At 37.5% G+C, this 20,250-nt stretch overlaps 1 protein-coding gene across 2 annotated transcripts in view; it reads left to right on the top strand.

Annotated features, from left to right (window-relative positions):
- LOC106052220 (uncharacterized) overlaps window positions 1-20,250 on the top strand; it is a 134,310-nt gene that overhangs the window by 29,187 nt on the left and 84,873 nt on the right. Inside the window, exon 2 of one of the 2 annotated variants that reach the window (XM_056037062.1) lies at window positions 16,239-16,326. The exons of the other annotated variant lie outside the window; for it this stretch is intronic. The gene's annotated coding sequence lies outside the window, so the exon portion shown is untranslated. The remainder of the gene's footprint in view (window positions 1-16,238; window positions 16,327-20,250) is intronic. 2 annotated transcript variants of the gene reach the window in all.

Here is a 20,250-nt window from a genome sequence, read left to right as displayed (position 1 = left end):
TTCTTTGGCCAACATCTGTTTACCGGAGGTAGAAAAGTCGAGGATTAGCTGAGAGATGTCATGTCTGAGGTGTTTCACAGAAGTTATTTCCTGTTCTTAGTTTAAAGATCCATGACGGACTTTTGTTAATGAAATTACCATAGAGAACTCGAACTCTGATGTCAACTAATGAACAGGAATAGGTCGTCACAATTTGATTTTTAACAATATTAATCAAACCCACTATTAATGTAAACATTTGATTCGATCAATATGTTCAGATAAAAAAAATAACAACAAAACAATTGTTTCTAAATATTGAAAATGTTTCTCATTTTGTTATTTTGAATTCTAGTTAAAGCTAGAAAGTAAACATTTCAGACCTTGCGATTCATGGGGGCAGATAATTGAAAGGTCATTTGTTTCTATGAATGACGGCTAACGAGGGTGCTATGAGGCCAGCACAACGACCAATTGCATTTTCTTTTCCCAATTAATTTCAGGTTCTCATTATAATTGGATGACTCAGGCGCGCATTAAGAATCCCCAAATTAAAAAATCCCAGTCTTAAATAAGATTCGAACCTCAGACCCTCGATTCTGAAGTCAACTTAGCCAACACGCCCATTAGTTAAAGCTGAAGTAATAGTTGTTATGAAATACAAAAGGAGATAAAAAAAAAAAAACACTACTCACTCACCCACAAATTAAAAGTCAGAGGCTTCCTGCTGTGATACAAAACCCGTCTACACCATCCTCAATAGCTGTGTAACAAAACTTAAGATCAAATTATAGGACCACAGCCTCGGCTATATTTTGGACAGTGTAGACAATTTTAATGTTACTATATTTTTATACATTTAAATTTTATAGCAGCAAAGTTATTAGATTGGAAAAATATCGTCTCAAGATTTGATCGCCTTGAAAGTGGTCATTTTGCTGGCCACACGACACTCTCGTTAACCGTTGTCAGAGGAGAAGTGTTCTCTTATATTTAGGGGTTCTCAACCTGTGGGTCGCGACCCCCTTGGGGGTCGATTGACGATTAGCCAGTGGTCGGCTAAGACCATCAAAAATATGGATCGTTTTTGTCTTTTCTTCTATTGTTTTATGTGTTTGTGTGTGTGTGTGTGTGGGGGGGGGGTCGCGGCAGAGCGGGGGATTGTAAAAAGGGTCGCCGAGCATAAAAGGTTGAGAACCGCTGTCTTATATTATCTGCCTCGCGAATTGCCATATTTTCTAGATCTTTTTTTTTTTTTTTAGTATTAAACAACGAAAAATGACTTGTATTAGTAAATGATTGGACTATCAGCGAAACAAATATAAATATAGTTTCAAAACAACAACAACAGCAAAGCTTATCTAAGGGAAAGAATTGCACACTTACAGTCATATCAGTACTGTAGGATCTTTTTTCTTTTTCTATATCAAACAAAGTTAGGTTGATTAATTAGTTAATTTTTGATTGATTTGTGTTTTTGTTATTGTCAAGGGATAAGCGTGCAAAGTTTCATCTTGATCCAAGAACGGGAGGTGCCAAAAGCTCAAACTCAAACTCCAGACAGACAGAGAGACGGAGAGAGTTCACAAAACTTTTGTAATAAGAGTTCCGCAGTGGATAATGTGAAGGGGCCAATCAAAGTAAAGTGTTTCACTTTAGCGGAACTGATCCTGGCAGTGTTCCTGACTCGTAACAACGTCAACAGCTCATGATTGCGTAGTTAAAGATTCGCATAATTTCCGATCAATCGTCTGCGTGCCTCATTTGTGTATTTTTCAAAATTGTTTCCCCTGTATACGTCTGCTTCCGGTGCTGTTTTGTAATGCGATACTTTAAGTTGTCCATAACTATAGTCTGCGAATAGTCTGAAATCAGGGCAACACTTAGTAAAGTATCGTTTAGAGAAAATTGCTTGGGAAGTAATGATACGGTATCGATGGTGGGATCGTTCTCTTCACTAGTTAGTGACTTGTTGACATTTTGATTTAATTTATGTTGAAGTACGGATGCCAGACCGCAGTAATCGATACAATTATTTTATTCACTTGTTTCCATGCTTCTAATATCTGTATATTTTTTTTCCTTTGTGTGTTTTGTTCACTGATGATTACGTATTTTTGAGTCTTGTTCGGGGGGATTTCAGATTTGTAAACGTTCAATAGCGCAAGATAACATCACAGGATAAAACGTGCAAAGTCCAAAAATATTCAAGGTTCGACAGGTTTAATACGGAATGGTCCACAGTCACTAAACAATGCTGTTACCATAGAAGCTTGATGCCAAGACAACAATGACGCGTAAGTATCGTACGAAATACGTATAGTTTCATTTGTTACGATTTCCTTGAATCGATACCAATACCAGTATCGCTACTTGAAGCTTTCGATAAATTAGTTTATATGACGCCATTTTAAAGTTTTTATGGGTATTACTTAAATGTGTTGTTGGTTTTTCCAGGAAGACCATTTATATTTGAGCTTTTAGCGTAATTGCATTAAAACCCTTAGATCTGGGTAGAATTAACCTAGTTTGTGTGGGAAGGGTGAGACGTGGGATGTGAACAAGGGAAAATCCACATTTTCAAACTTAAACGTCAATGAAGAGACGTCTTATGATATTTGTCCTATATTTGATAATTAGGCAAAAGTTTTTACTAGTACGTTCAGTCTTCAGTAGATCTTCCGTTACGATTATATATTGTATCTTATCTTGGAAATATTTTATCTTATCTTATAAATTACAGACGTTCCTTCACAAAGAAGATAATTACATTCCAAGAGTTTTCACGTGTTGATCTAGTCGTGTATGATTATTTAGAGACTTAAGCTTTGCTAGATCGTTGGTTTTCCTGTCTGATTCAGGCAACCCATTCCATGCTCTAACGAATATGGGAAGAAGGAGCACTTGTATACATTTGTCCACGATTTTGAATACGAAATGTGGCCGGTCATTTAGCGAATCGGTCATTATCGCTTTACATTGACCGGCAAATGTTCGAAATTGCCGGATATTTAGGATTGGGCGAGCCAGTTCGCAAAATGGTTAGGGACAATCGGCCAAAGTCGTCACGAAACGGCCATGTGCAGATTTGTGTGTGTTTCTTTAATTACCTTAGTGCCAATTATATGAGATGTTAACAAATCTGCCAAATAACATTATTATAGAAAATGATCAATTTTTATTTCATTGAAATTTTTGAAAAATTTAAGAAAAATAAATGAGAAATCTTACACCCCCCCCCTCGCTATTCTCTTGTCTCTTATTAAGATGGAGTAGGTGAGGAAACAGAACTATTTGCTTCATGTTGACCATACCAGCATATCAGTTTGTGCACTCTATCTTCATATTATAGCTACAGCAGACAGTAGTATGTTCTTGACGACCTTTAATCATACGAATAAGAAAATCTATCCAGATAATAATTACAAATGTATTACTCTCAACATGTTGTTTCTGTGATGTTTTTTTGTTTGTTTATAAAGTGAAAAAGAAAACAATTATTCTAGTTTGAAGAGAAATCAATATTTAATTTTAACAACAAAATTTTCTGTTTTTCCAACAATCTCAGTTGTACAGGGGCTGAATATGAAAGTGCATTGTTTGAAACGGAGTTATCGTTCTTGTCACCCTTACATCGGGGACGAAGAATTAAAATTATACAGCTGGATAGAGGACATGAACTTGTCTGAGAAACGTTAAACGTCTGGCTAAATACTAATATTGAGAGTTGGCTTAATTAGCTTAATTAATATTGTAGACAGTGAAACAGATAAGCGGTGCATCCGGTAGCGAAGTTAGTTACATCCTCCCATTCCTTTCAGCGCATAGAAGATCGCCCTCAAGCAACAGTCATAGCCTCTTCCAGGTTATCGCTCATGGATTTTAGGTCTTGTTATAGTAGTAAGGCTGAGCTGGACAACTCTGCTCAAACTGAATTTCCAATTGTGGACCATTAAAATGATCAAATCTAAGAAGGTTAAAAGTGGACGACCATGTTTTCGCTTTATTCTTTTCAGCTTCCATGATATATGACTGTCTTTTGGTAAACGTGTTTTGTCTAAGGTTATGTCCAGTGAATCTCATACAATGCAACTAAATTTGTAAAAATTTTTTTTATTCAGCTAATCTGAATACGTTTTTTTTTTACAACTAGCCAACCCGCGGAGTAGCATACGCCGCCATTTAGTGACGGGTGAACACTTCCTGAAAGACACAGTTGTCCTAATAGTCTGGGTTTGGGCAAACGACTGTGCGCTTGTCTGGAGCGCGAGGAAGGCGCGGGTGCGGACGGGAGAGGGGGGTAGGGTTAGAGAGTCGGCGTGCGTGGTGTCCCGAATGGTTGGGCGACGTAGAGAATTATATATTCAGAGAAGTTAATATTAACTCAAATGTCTGTCCGTCTGGTTAAAAGTTTAAGTTGAAATTTCGCACAATTATGTCTTGCACAGGACAATAGAAGAATAAATTCAAATGAATCAATTAGTTAATTAACTAATGGTAATTAATTATTTTGGTTTCTCAAACAAGAGAAATTAATTGTACTTGACAGATGTGGTGTTACAAGTTAAATTAATCCCAATTATAGTGTAGAGAATTAGGTCGTCATTTACATGTTTGAAATTAACAATAGATAGCTATAAAACCTTGAACTTTCTAATTTTATAAGCATTTCGCTAGCATATGAGCTAGCGGGTTACACTTAGGAGACTTGAGCCCTCAAGCTTGGAGTTGTAAAACTTTTTTTTTATTAAATGTATTTAAAAGCAATCACAGTAACGTTATGCAAAACAGACAGACAGACAGACAGAGCTGATATAAGCTTTGTAACAAGTTACATTTGTCTATGATTTGTTTTCCTTAACTATTAAGTCTGCCTTCTGCACGTCTGTACTAGATAGACTTGTCCTGATAAATTTAACACACAGACTGCCTTCACAAACATGGAGACAAAAGCGAAACCTAAACTTTAGTCAGTTGTAAAGCTTCGCCAGACACAGGCTCACCATAGCTAGTGGACTCAGGAACAAACTGAATAATGGGGCGTAAAAATTGATCCCATGATCGAATTGTTCAATGAAGTCACGCATGATCGAACACCGGGAACAGTCTACTAGAGCGGTACGCTGGAGTTACTGAAGTCCTGGAGTTTGGATTCAATGACACGGGTGAATGAACACCGGGGACTTTCACCGCTCCGAAATTAGTTTCTTATTTGTTCCGGCGAGCTACTTAAGGCCTAGTGTTTGTATTCTTCGTGCCTGACTTGTAAGTAGATCTAGTAGCTGGTAATTAAAACACAACAATAATTGCTGTTAAATTATAGATTGTGTGTGTGTGTGTGTGTGTTTGGGATTAAGGAGGTGTTGACATATGCAGTCAGAGTTTCATCTACGTTGGTACATGGCTGAAACGTAGTTTCTATCTTAAGTACTTAAATAGCATGATAATGACATTATTAATAAAGAACATGTATAAATTAAAAAAGCTGATTCATTTTTTATAGTTATTTATTATGATACAACCATTGGATATTTGACAATGAACAATCGCTACATTTATTGCGAAAACAAATAGCTACATTTATTTATATAGCGACATGATGGCCATATTTATTACGAAGCAATTGTCACATTTTGTTACGACACAATGTGCACACCGTGGCCCTGGCTGCGAGTATTGCGACACAATTACTGTAACTGTGACAATGTTTGCATTAAAACGCAATTTATGATATCATCGATGTGACAACATCTCTTTCTTTATCCTTTTCTTTCTGTCTCATCTCTCTTTTCTTTTCCTTCATCTCTTCCTCCTCTCTTTCTCTCTCTCTCTCTGATCTCTTTTTCGTACTAAGCTCTTTTCTCTCAATCCACTTTTCTCTCTGTGTTCTCTCTCTGTCTCTGATTTTCACTGTTCTCATCTCTTTCTTTTTCTCTCTCCCTTTTTTCTTCTCCCTCTCCTCGTCTTTATCTCTTCTCTCTCATTCTCTCTCTCTCTTCTTATCTTATCTTCTTTAGACTTCTTATATAATACAGACGTAACTTCAAAAAAGAAGATGATTACGTCCTACGCGTCATGCATTTAGTCATGCATATTAACCAATGACCTAAATTCTGCCAAGTCATTGGTTTTCCTGGCTAGCTCAGGCAACCCATTCCATGCTTTAATAGCACTAGGGAAGAAGGAGTATTTGTACAAATTTGTCCTAGCATATGTAACGAGGAATGTGCCTTTATCTTTGTGTCTTTCTGAGTATTTTATTAGGTTTTGGTTTTGTATTTGAAGATTATGGTTCAGTGTTTTATGTATGATAGCTACTTTACTTTTGAGCCTTCTCTCCTGAAAGCTTTCTAAATTTAGTGATTTGACTAAAGGTGTTACTCTAGTTAAGTGTGAATATTCTCTTTTGTCTTTTTAATTCTGAGTCACTCATTTTATTTCAACTCTTTTGTCTTTTTTTTTTTCGTTTTCATCCCTCTCTACCCTCCACCTCTTCGACGTTCTTTGTCTCTGCACTCTCTTGCCTCCTCACACCCCCTTCCTTCTGTCCATCACTCTCCCTCCACTTCGCCGCATCGCTTTTACTTTTTTTTATCTTTGCACTCAGCATTTTGTTTCCCTCCTCTACCACCTAGCCTGTGTGTGTCCACGTGTAACTCTTTATTTATTCTACGCTTCAGTTTAATGGACGCTGTTACTCCCGCTGTGTTTCTGCCGGTAAGACACAGCTTCCGGTCATCACCCCCCCCCCCCTTTCGTTCAGTGGAACATCGATGGAAGTTTAGTCGACACATTACTGCTGTCCAGGTCAGAACCAATTACTGAACAGAGCGTTGGTCCGAGAAGAAATGGGGGGCACTGGGGCATTCTAGGATGGACGATAAAAACGAAGAGACACTTTGCGGAATGATCGAAAATGTACGTGTTTGTGTGTATGTGTGTGTGTGTTGGGTAGTAGAGTATATCAACTGGGTTATGTTTCTATCATTCAGGACACGGAAGAGTTGTCCGCCCTGTCCCACCGGAAGCCTGACAAGTGAGCAAGGAGGTCGGGCTGACCCTATAAAGTGCGCGCTCTTTAACGTAAGTTCAAGAGAGGTCGAAGAGAAATAGGTACACCTCAGGGAATTGAAAACAAAGTCGACACGTCACTGGGTCCAATTTTTTTTCAGTCTACTTGCGTACATGTACAAAAATAAAAGTGTTTTGATACATAATTTGACCCTGTGCTAATAAACTGGTGTTTAAGAGATAATTGTGTACAGGGACTTTGTAATGGCTAATTAAGTACATAATCAGTGTACATTGGATGTGTGTACATGACCTTTGTATATTGACAGGGTATGTTCATGACCTTTGTATATTGACAATGTGTGTACACGACCTTTGTTTATTGTATATTGTGTATACAAAGCCTTTGTCCTCAAGTCAGCATATGAATGGTCACTTCACGTACCTGGGCAGCACAGTGTCCATGTACACGTCCCGTAGGCCGATGGACACACATTTGAGACCCGAAGAAAGCACCTACCGAAGACAGACGCAGACGACTTAAAGAAAACTTAAATAGACCCCATCCCCCGAAGACAGCAGTTTAATCTGCATCAAGTGTGGCAAAATATGCAGGTCGCATTTAGATTTGCATAGTCATGTGAATTACAGTAATCCTTAATCTTTTCTCAGACTTTTAAAGAGTTTAAACCTGATGGTGCGCCACTTGAGTCAATCCAGCTCTAATTGGTACCTGACATTAGTTCGGAAACGTAAAGGCGGTTGGTCGTTGTGCTGACTACATGACACCCTCGTTAACCGTGGGCCACAGAAACAGGTGACCTTTACATCATTTGCTCTATAGACCACAAGGTCTGAAAGGGGAACATGACTTTTACTTTTTCTATGCTAAAATGTACACAGTAATAAATGTGGACTTGGAAGTTTTCAATGAGTTCACATAAAACTTTGCGTACACATAGTGTGTATCTATCTATCTATCTATCTATCTAGATATTTAAAGTAAAGTTCCCCTTTCAGACCTTGTGGTCTATATGACAGATGATATAAAGGTCATATGATTCTGTGGCCTACGGTTAACGAGGGTGTCATGTGGCCAGCACAACGACCAACCGCCTTTACTTTTCCCCAACTAATATCAGGTACCCATTAGAGCTGGGTGGACTCAGAGGCGCCAGAAGATCCCGAAATTAAAAATTCCAGTCTTCACCAGCATTCGAACCCCGGTCCCCTATCGGTAGCCAAGCGCTTTACCGCTCAGCCACCGCGCCTCCATATATATAATATATATATATTCTCTTCGTGGCCCAACAATGCAGGAAACTGTGATGAAAAATGTCATGGAAAGATAACTCATTATTACTGCAACTTGGACTGGAGTTACCCCACTTGACTTTCGAGGTGACAGAGATCGAGGCCCCTCGGGTCTGCTCGTGTTATCCAGTTCATGAAGGCTGCAATGTCCAGTTATGTCCAGTGAATACCGAAAAGAAAAAGCCTTTTTTAAATTAGAAACATAAAGTCATTCTTCTTTTTCAAAGTGTCTAGTTCGATCTATATTTAGAGTGTAGTCAAAGCTGACACTTAGATTAGACCGATGGATAATTGTTGGAATACAGATGAATGTCGGCAAATTGTCTTTACCCTGTTTGTTTTTGTGCTGGGCGGGGGGATATTAAAAGTACATTGGCGGAGAGCGGTTCTAAAATTGTGAGAGTTATCATATAAGACAAACATCTTGTTTTTTGCTTTGGTTTGCTGTCTACACCTTCACCTATCCTTTACTCAGTTAGACAGTTGCGGAACCACACAAGATTTGTCATCCACCTTTCTCTATTCCTCTCTGTCTTTTGCCTTGGATAGAACCTCTTTCAATGGAAGGCCCATACATTCTTTTATGTTATCTTCCCATAGCTTTCTCTGTCTGCCTCTTCTTTTTCCTGATACTGTTCCACGAAGGAAGGTCTTTGCAAGTTTGCGGTCTAATAAAAACAAACAAAAAATAATAATAATCAAGTGAAGAACAAAAGAAGTAACAATACTAAAATCATTATTGTTATTCTACAACAGGCTTAACTATAATGTTATAATTAGGTAGTCGCCCGATCTAGAAATTTGTTTCTATTTTCATACAGTAGTCACAAAATCAACGAAAACAAACGTAACGAATAACTGCAGTTTTAACCTAGATCTAAGTCTCTAAAACACAAACTACCAAACCTGTTTCTGCCCTTCTCTGTTTAGTGTTTCTAGCTTGGCGACATGAGAAGTTTATTTTAGAACTGAAGAGCTCTTCTGAGTGTAAAGAGAAGATTGCCTTGATTCTTGATCACTCTCTGTATTAAGATTGCCTTGATTCTTGATCACTCTCTGTATTGATAGAAGCCGAATAATTGGTTGTAAATAACCTCTCAACAGTGCATTATTTCATTACGATGTCGTCATCAAAAAACGCTGTTCCGGCCTTCGCGAGAGACGGTCATCTGTCAACGAGGTAATGAGCGATAAGACAAACAAGGGGGGCGGGAAGGGGAGATTGATCTCTGTGTTGCTGGGGTTATCGGTGGCCTGGTCACTGGGATCTTCTGAAGCGTTGTGATATCGCGGCCAACAAAATGGTTTTATATACAGCTGTTAATAACTGGCATTGCCAGACTTTATGGAACCTTGCTGCAGAATTGATTTAGCATCGCGGTAACATAACCTGCGAAATGATTTCATCATTATGTCAACACTGCTAGCGGGATTGTTTTAACCATGAGCTGATATGCATTGTATAGACCTGTGACGTGGCAACAATCTATTGGTCTAAACTGCCCACAGGCTCTGACATTGCAGGTCATTGTTCAGGCCTTCTATTCGCCTCATTATGTCAACACTGCTAGCAGGATTGTTTTAACCATGTGTTGATATGTATTGTTCATACCTGTGATGTAGAAACAATCTATTGGTCAAAACTGCCCACAGGCTCTGACATTGCAGGTCATTGTTTAGGCCTTCTATCACGATTAGTCTCGCATGGTCACTCTACATTCCCATTATATCTCGCTTCTGTAGCTTTCTATTTTATGCATTACGACGCAAACTTAAAGTTTGTTTCGTAATTTTTATGTTATATAATATATAAATCTGAGATTTTTTTTTAGCCTAGGAGGTACTGAATTTTACTTGAACAATATCCGCCAACTATCAAAGATAATTATGTTAATGTTATAACGCTTCAAGTTTTTAACAATTGCCTGTCAGGATATATGATTTATGTCTAAACATTATGTTTAGAATGGTCGCGGTGGCTGAGTGGTTAAGCGCTTGGCTTCCGAACCTGGGGACCTAGGTTCACATCTCGTGAAGACATTTTGGGATTTTTAGGGCGCCCCTGAGTCCATCTAACTCTAATGGGTACCTGACTTTAGTTGGGGAAAGTAAATGGGGTTGGTCGTTGTGCTGGCCACATGACACCCTGCTCATTAACCGTGAGAGAAAGAAACAGATGACCCTAGCATCATCTGCGCTATAGATCACAAAGTCTAAAAGGGGAACATTTACTTCTGCTTGTATTATGTTTAGAAGATTTAGAAAAAAAAAAATCATTCCATAGGATGATGTAACTTTTTGCCTATTTATCGCCTTTATAGCTAATGTAGTATTGTACTTCTATAGTATCAAACCATTTTAGTTTTAGACTAGTGTTGTAATAGACTGTAAGAAAGTCAGCCCCTGATGGCCCTGTCTGCATAACATGTGAGAAAATATATAGGTCGTAAATACGTTTACGTCTGTAATGTATATAGCTCCAGTGATGAAAACGTTTGGTCACCACTGGTCTAGGGGATGTCAAAAGTCAAAGCTGGTCACCACTGTCAAGGGAGGTCAAAAGTCAAAGTTCGTTCACCACTGTCTAGGGGAGAGTCAAAAGTAAAAGCTATGTCACCACTGGTCTAGTGGAGCTTGAAGTTTGGTCACCACTGGTCTAGGGGAGCGTCAAGTTTGGTCACCACTGGTCCAGGAGGAGAGCCAAAAGTCAAGTTTTTTCACCACTGGTCTAGGGGAGCGTCAAAAGTCAAAGTTTGGTCACCACTGGTCTAGGGAGGCGTCAAATTTGGTCACCCCTGGTCCATTGTTAAACCTTTTCCGTAAAGTCTAAATAAAGCATGTTAAGTAAATTAAATCTATTTCAATATTTTTTAAAAATACATTCTGTTATAAATATTTCAGTAAACAACGAAGCTTCAAAACAGAATAGACACAGAATTTACAGTTTTATAGCAATCACTGAATGCGGGTAATACTAATAAACACACTGCTCAACAACTGCTACAAAATTTAAGATATTTTTATTTAGAATTTTTTAGAGAAAGTTAACCGCACCAGGTGACACCGACCCTAGTGACGCCACTGCTGTGTTACTCATTAACTTTTCCCCTCAAGATTGTATTATAATAATTTTAAAAAGAAACACGAATAGAATGGCATTAACAAAACATTGCTTTTAGCACAACTGAATAATTGAAAATCCGAATTACAGATCAAAGTGCGCGTTACATTTTTAAATCTATATATTCCAAACTTATAAAACAGATTGAAACAGAAGCAGTATCTGTCAAGATATCGGAGATCTGTATCCATAGTTACCTTTATGGTGCATCCGGTATGCAGAAGAACATAGGAAGAGTTGTACACAAAATACATTTCAGTTCGGACAAAGTATAGGCGCACTCTTAGGCGGTGGGGAAACTTAAAACATATCTATATCTATAATTTTCTACGTCGCCCAACCATACAACACGCTCGCCGACTCTCTAACCCTCGAGGAAAAAAGGCATGGAAGATAACTCTTTTATTTCTGCAAATCGGACTAGAATTACCCCACGTAACTTTTGCGGCGACAAAGAGCGCGTCTCAGAAAAAAAAAATGTGGGGGGGGGGGGAGAACACGTAATCTTAACTGTATATATAAGCTCTACGTCGCCCACCCACCCACCCCGTTTGGACGTCTGTGTCTTTCAGGAAGTGTTCACCCATCACTAAATAGCGGCGTATGCCACGCCGCGGGTCATCTCGTTTAAAATAAAAGGGCAACTAAACAGCGGTACAAAGCAGATTTGATACGACGGTCTTTTTAAAGATATTTCGTTGGTGACATGATTCTTATTTTATTGACTTCTTTCACAATCTCTCCTAATCTACTTTATTACATTTTAATTTAGGTTCCTTACATCGCCCATGCCCCCCCCCCCCACTTAAAAGTCCCCCAAATGAGTGTCTGAAATGTGTTTCTTCATTGAATAGTACGCCATTATCTCATGTTGAATGTCAAAATACAGGGGCCCCTAATAAGGTCAAGCCCCGGGCCCCCGAATCCCTAAAGACACCACTGGTTAAGCTAGTAATCTGATTGGAACCAATAATCTACTTGGGAGGCCTAATTTTAGATCCGTTTTTTTTAAATAAAAAAACGTCCAAAAAAACTGACCCTAAACACAAATATAGCACTGTGGTGGTCACAGTATCCATTGGCATTCAGAAGCTTAGAGTAAATGAACTGATACAATGACAATAGTATATCTATATCTATATCTATATCTATATCTATATCTATATCTATATCTATATCTATATCTATCTATCTATCTATCTATCTATCTATCTATCTATCTATCTATCTATCTATCTATCTATCTATCAAATCTACATCTATCTATCAAATCTACATCTACATTAAACTTGAAGCTATGCACATTAATGCCATTACGTCCTTACTGGCATAAAGGCAAGTAGCTGGCAGCAGATGTCATAGGCCATGACATTTGTTGGCCAATATGTGTGAAACAATAATCTAAAAACCATCTAAGTTTAAGATCGCTTTTTTCTGAGTTATTACTTTGATTAAAGATAAAGAAAATTTTTAAAAAATGTACAGAATTAGCAGACGCCGTACTCAAGTTGCTGACATACCGAATGATTGCAAAATACAACTTTGGTTTTGAGGCAACAAAGGGTTGCCAACTCTGATATTGTTATCAGACGAGGAAGATATTAATAAAGAATCACGCACGAACTTCTCCTATGTCATTCTGCTCACAATATTTACAACTTTAAAAGTACATCCAGCCTGCTTAAATTTCAAAAGATGTCATCCTATCCCGTTTTGTCTCCCCTTCCTTTAGGACAAGGTTATCGAACCTGTAATTGGGTCGCCTTTTCTTCTTGGCGTTCTTCAGAATCGTGTCAACATTTTGCTATTGATTTATAGATTGTCTAAATCTAGAACTATATTTCACCTTAGTATGATGTCATTGCTATAGTTTTTTTCTAGCGGCCAATGTACATTCTTAACATATGCACATACACACAAGATACTCACACACAATCTTAAATAGGCCTACACATGTACACATAATAAAGGCAATTGTGAAAATTAAGAATGGCTACGCAAACCCACTTGCGACCTGCTTATTTTGATGAAGACAAAAGCCGTTGTCCGCCCGGGGTCAATTTAAGTCTTCTGCGCCTGCCTCCTAAAAGGGCTTTCTTTGCGGCCTCAAATGTGTGTCGCGAAGCCTTCGTGAGAGCTCTCTAACTATCTATTTAAGCAAGCTACCTGCAAGCCTTTTTACCCCAGTGAGGGCAAAATACAGACGTTGCTTCCAAAAAGATGATTACGTAAAACGCGTCATGCATTTAGTCACGCATATTAACCAATGACCTAAATTCTGCTAAGTAACTGGTTTTCCTGGTTAGCTCAGGCAACCCATTCCATGCTCTAATAGCACTAGGGAAGAAGGAGCATCTGTACAAGTTAGTACTAGCATACGGAATGAGAAATGTGCCTATATCTTTGTGTCTTTCAGAGTATTTTATTAAATTTTGTTTTTGTATTTGAAGATAGATTATGGTTCAATGTTTTATGTATAATTACTACTTTACTTTTAAGTCTTCTTTACTGAAGGCTTTCTAAATTGAGTGATTTGACAAAAGGTGTTACTCTAGTCAAATGTGAATATTCGTTTGTTATGAAGCTCACTGCTCTATTTTGTTTCTGTTCCAGTTTCTTAATGTTTTCTTGAGTTGAGGGGCCCCAAACGGAGGATGCATATTCTATTATTGGCCTAACCAAGGTTAAATAACATTTTAGTTTTATGTTCTTATTTGATTTATATAAATTTCTTTTAATAAACCCTAATGCTTAATTTGATTTTTTGATAGTTTCTTCAATATAGGGATTCCATGACAGTTTTTCATTTATTATAACACCTAGGTATTTTAAGTTTTCGGTTTTTAAGGTCACGGTACTGTGCGTATGACATATGGAATTAAATTTGTTTTATTTTTTTGGTTACTCCTAATAACCGACATTTTTCCGGGTGGAAAGACATGCACATATATGATTCCCATTTCTGTAATTCATCTAATTCTCTTTATAGCGCTTACTGGGGCACCTCTGTTACCCGCGTATGATCTTAAAATTTACACATAGAAGATACTCAGACACAAAACACAGACACATGCATCACAACCTTTAAGAACTGAATTACAGACAATAATGCATTAACTCCCTTCCCGTCCATGAACGATAGTTTAAAACAAAATGGGAAATTGACAAATGTATTTTATGATCATGTTTACACAAAGTTTCTTCAAATACCGACAAACAACGATGTTTACACATTTTTCACAAGTTCTGGTTGTCATTTTCGCCCTTTCATGTCAGAGTCAGAGTTATATAAAGGATATAATTAAGTGCAGGTATTCTATTTTGTAATCCATTGGGTCTTGAAAGCTAAGGTGTGTGTGTGTGTGTGTATGCGTGCGAGTGTGTATATTACACAAGCTGAAATAAGAATTATGTTTTTATATTATTCGTGTCTTTCTGAATGTTGGACCAGGTTACAATTAAAGCGGGGTTATTGGTGTCAAAAAACAAACAAACATTTGGCACCGCCCCCTCTCACGGTTTTACTTTCCACGCCTCTGGAAAGTCCTGAGAGAATCCTTATGATTTTTCGAAAACAATGTATTCAAGATATTTTGTATTTTTTAACAGTACTTTTAACAGTACATTTCCAACTATTGAGATACTAGAAAACTATAATACTGTCTGTGGATGAGAAAAAACTAAAACCTATACTATTGTCTATAAAAAGTGTATCTATATGTTTGATTTTGTGTATGTGGGTGTGTGTCATGATCTTGACAGAATCTTTGATACTGCTGTACCTTTTATCATAGACAAAAGGGTTGAAGAATATTACAGAGACGCTTTAAGTCTGGCCTAGCTGTTAGAGCGACGGATAATCAATGCAATGACGTGAGATCAGATCCTGCTACAAGCATACTTGCTTCCCAACAGTTTCTCCGGATAGCTGGCTAACGTAGCCATAGTGCTGTTTTATACAACTGCAGCTGTAGCCTGTAGCCAGTGCTACGTGTGTGAGAGAAAGAAGAGTAACGGAGGGACACCAATCTTCATAAGAAACTCAAATACGATTCTCTCGTCGTGAGTATGAAGTAAACATTTGCAAACTTAACAAAACATGTAAACTAGTAGCTACATGTAGCTCTAATGATAACAACATATGTAAACTAGTAGCTACATGTAGCTGTTACGTAAACAGGACATGTTTCTTGTAGCTACCTGTAGCTGTTACATAAACAGGACATGTTTCTTGTAGCTACCTGTAGCTGTTACGTAAACAAGACATGTCTCTTGTAGCTACCTGTAGCTGTTACGTAAACAAGACATGTCTCTTGTAGCTACATGTAGCTGTAATGAAAACTAGACATGTCTCTTGTAGCTACCTTTAGCTGTTATGTAAACAAGACATGTCTCTTGTAGCTACCTGTAGCTGTTACGTAAACAAGACATGTCTCTTGTAGCTACCTGTAGCTGTTACGTAAACAACGGATGTTACAGGCCGACTGTTACTCTAACGTCAACATGCTTCTAGCTGCCCCCTGTTGTACTCAATACTGCTCCAATATGAGTTGAGATTGTTCATATCTTGTGTAACTATCAAAAGCTAGAACAGCATAAGATTGTGTAAATAAAATTAGAAAACAACATTGTCTTGCCTTTGGAGCATTGAACAAAAATATAAGGTAAGGGATGAAGGTAACAAGGGAGTACTCTTGCTGATAAAGTTACAATTTCAAAACTAGGACAGCTTTGTGTTGTTTTTATGTCAAGTACTTTTGAGATTCAGTTTTTTTTTCTACTTTGACTTTGTAATTTTTTTCTTTTTTTTTAGATATTGAGGATTGTATTTTTGTGTTGAACAATGTTAGTTATATCAGGAATGTCAAAGATAATACCGGCCATCGCCTTGTATAGACCTGGTAGGGAATTGTATCAGCTTGTGTTGTTCTGTTGTTTTTTTTTTGTCACCTGCATAAATTTATTTTTAACATCCCGACGTTAATGTTGGCCGACTCTCCCCCTCACTCTCACTCTCTCTCTCTCTCGACTCTTTCACCTCTCTTCTTCTCGCCGCTCTCTCCTCTCTCCCTCTCTTCCTCTCAACTCTCTCTCTCTCCTCTCTCCCTCTCTCCCTCTCACCTCTCTCTCCGTCCTCTCTCCTTTTCTCACTCTCTCCCTTTCCCTCTCTCCCTCTCCCCTATTCTTCCCTCTCCCTCCTCTCTCTCTCCATCTCCCACCTCTTTCTTTCTCTCTCTCTCTCTCCTCCTACTATCAGTTATGAAAGAGTTGAATCGAGTCTTAGAAATAGAACAACGATGATAGGGAAGAACTGCTACTTCTGAATAATAACAAGGTCAGATGTGAACGTGCGGTGTCAGAAGTGGGAGAGAGTTTTTGCTGGCGTTGCTCAATGGCCCTGCGTGGGGGCAACACGTAGTGGGAGGAAATAATAGCAGTAGCGTGCTGTTGCCAATCAGTTACCCGCAGGCCTACAATTTGCCCACTATGATTCCATTATTTAAAATAATATAGTGTGAACAGCCTCGTGAGTTTACAAATCCCGCAGATATCCTGACATTTTTTTTTTTTGTATTTTAACAAGTAAAACATAGAAATACTTTAAAAAAATGAATGATGCGTAATTAATTTCTAATGACTCAAAATTTAACAAACTGCTTTACCGTGGAGGTTTGTAGTCCAGACCGTTTGGTTTATCAATAGACTTTAACTTTTTGTGTGTTATCTGTGAGCACCATTCTTCTTAATTGGGGTGCCACTGTGCGTGATTATTGTCACGTGTCGCCCACCTCGATTTTTATTAAATTTTTCCATATAAGACAGAATTAATTAATTACGACTTATTGACTAACTAAATGATGCATTTTTTTTTATCGATTGTGTTGTCATCGACAATGAACAATAGTGAAATGTTTCAGCTTGATCAGAGAATGGGAAGTGGGAGAAATAACAAGATTTTGACCAGACAGACCGACAGACAGAGTGACTTAAAAAAAGGTCGGTAAAAAAAAAAAAAAGGTCTATGAAGCTTTATGATTTGTCGTTTCCAGGTAGTCGTACTCGTTTCTAGACTTTTGAAATGAGGTATTACCGTATCTCTGACCTACTTTATAAAAAGTCACGTGACTGTGGTCTAATACATGGCAATAACGGCACTATCTTCCTATGATAAGATGTAGATCTAGATTTAGTGCTAGCCTAGATCTAGTAGACCTACTAAGTAATCATAAAAAATAGTAAATTATCGTAACATACTTTTTATTACTTAAAGATGTATAGAGCTTGACTATTTTCATGTTTAAATTACAATGAAATCAATGAGGTCATGAATGTAAACAACACACCCACGTGACTGAGAAGAGATCCGGAACTACCCCATTTGTTATGGCGCGATCAGGAATTAGTTATTTGTTTCATAGATAGGGAAAGTTTTGACTTTGAGACAATGACGTGAATGGTAAAAACTAGACCAGGATTTGAGGAAGAATAGCGAAATGTTAACAGAACATTTTGGACGGCCTAACACCGGGGTCGGCAACCTGCGGCTCGCGAGCCACATGCGGCTCTTTGGATGTGAAGCTGCGGCTCTTTCGTTCCATACGCAAATATTATGTATTTTATGAAAATTTTTTTTTCAAAAAGTTCTGAATCGTTTAACGAATATTAAGCACTGATTCTCTCTGATTCCCTCCCCCATTACACGCGTCGTCACTGTAATCAGTCCGTCGGAAGCTCTTGAATGACGCCGTCGTCTGAAGCTTTTACGTACGCTTTAATTCGCTTTTGGCTGTGACGTATAGTTTATTGTTTCAGGTAAATGAGTTAGAAGCGAATTATCTTCTCAAAGTTAGAAGCAATCTACAAGTAATGTTGATCTGGCAAACGTTGGGGTACCAGGACGTACCACTAGAAACTGCACAAAAAGGCAAACCATTTTCATATGGTATGTCAAAGATTGCTTTATACGTGCATGTGGAAAACATTTTCATGATTTCGAAAAAAAAAAAAAAAAAAAAAAAACTTGAAAAAAATTCAAAGCTAAAACAGTACAAGATATTCTTCAAATGTAACATATTTGCAGGTGGAATATATTCAACATTCTTCTGTCTTGTCACTTGCTATAGTTGAACTGGCAACATAAAAAACACGGATAAGTTGACGCTTTTGGCATGTATATCTTCCCAAGTTCCAAAAGAAGAACTTGGATTGCTACCGCTCTGGAGACAAACTAGAAGGGATGATAGAGCGTATGCCGAGCAAAAATACCTTGAAGACATTAAAAACGTTTAAATAACAACTGATTGAGCCAGACAGGAAAAAATAAAGGAGCAACTACGATTCTTCGAAGCAAAATAAATTGCGAAATTCTTACGTTTCACTAAATAATACACCAAGAAGCGCTTTTTGACCAAACGATTCAGGCCAAAATAGTTAAGGTCATAAGTTCTTGTCAAAAGCACTTAACCATCGTCAGTTTAAAGAATTCTTAAGCGAAATGGAAACTCCATATTCCGATCTCCTTCACAATAAAGTGTGATGGCTTTCCAAAGGTAAGGTGTTGAAAAGTTTTGGCTTGTGCTTAAATGAATTAAATACATTCCTAAATGAAAAAGACATTAATCACCCTGAATTAGAGAACGGCAAAAGGTTGCAAAAATTTTAACTTTACATAACAGCGAAAAAAAATATTATTGCATAAGAGCCGTAAGTTACTTTTTTATTAAATGTCTAAAGAAATATTGCGATAAAATCAGTGCAACTGTTGACACGAATTACTTCAGCACAGTTAGAAAAAAAAATAATTCAAAGATGTTGACAGTTTTCTATGACAGTTATGAAGAATTACAAACTAACAAAATCATTCTAGCATTACTAGTAAATCAACACATATAGTAACGAAATCCACATTGATCCATTTGAAGTTGATACTGGATTTCTAGAAATGCAATTGATTGAAAGTAAAACTTTGTGGAGTTGAAAATTTAAAGACTTGAAAAGCAAGTTGGAAGAGTTGAAAGTCCAGAAATTCATGTACTTAACGCAACAAGTGGACATCTTTAAAAAAAAATGCCGCGAGTTGATTCGGCGCAAGGAATAATCTTCCAGTTTGCAACATTGAGGTGAAGATGTTGGCATTTCGAGTGCTATATTCGGATCTACATATTCGTCCGAGCAAGCGTTCTCCTGCATGATATTATTAAAAGTACGAAGCCAACTAACAAATGAAAATTTAGAGTCGTGTTTGAAACTAAAAAAAAGTTATGAGCCAAATGTATACAAACTTTCTAAAACCAAAGCCATCGCTCCCATTGAATTTGTTTAATTGTTTGTTATTGAAGTACAAGTTAGTGTTTCAAATAAATGTTGAACTGCTTTATTTGCTACCAACATAAACAGAACAATTATCTAATAATGCCATATATATATATATATATATATATATTATCTACTTTTGCTGTGATAACACTACTTAGGCCTATATATGAATAAATAAATATTTTGTCTGATGAAAAAAAAATTTTTTTTTCATTAAAACAATAGTACTGTGAGTACTACGTATTGTTGGCAAGAAGAAGAAAAAACGTTGTGGCTCTTTAAAATTAAAAAATTTTGTAAATTGTAATTTTTGGCTCTTCTGACTCAAAAGGTTGCCGACCCCTGGCCTAACAGAAAGTAGCTTTTTATGAACGTAGAGATTTAGCTTGAAGACATTCGACAGTTCCCTTCGCTATTATTAAAAGTCTTGTTCGACATTCACTATCAGCGTCGACTTTCTTCTACTGTTGGCCGTTCGCCTTTGTTATAGGATTTCGTTAAGGGTTACC

Source organism: Biomphalaria glabrata, chromosome 7 (assembly GCF_947242115.1).
Source record: "Biomphalaria glabrata chromosome 7, xgBioGlab47.1, whole genome shotgun sequence".
Classification (NCBI taxonomy): domain Eukaryota; kingdom Metazoa; phylum Mollusca; class Gastropoda; family Planorbidae; genus Biomphalaria; species Biomphalaria glabrata.
Note: the sequence above shows the minus strand (reverse complement) of the source record. Positions and strands in the feature narration are given on the sequence as shown.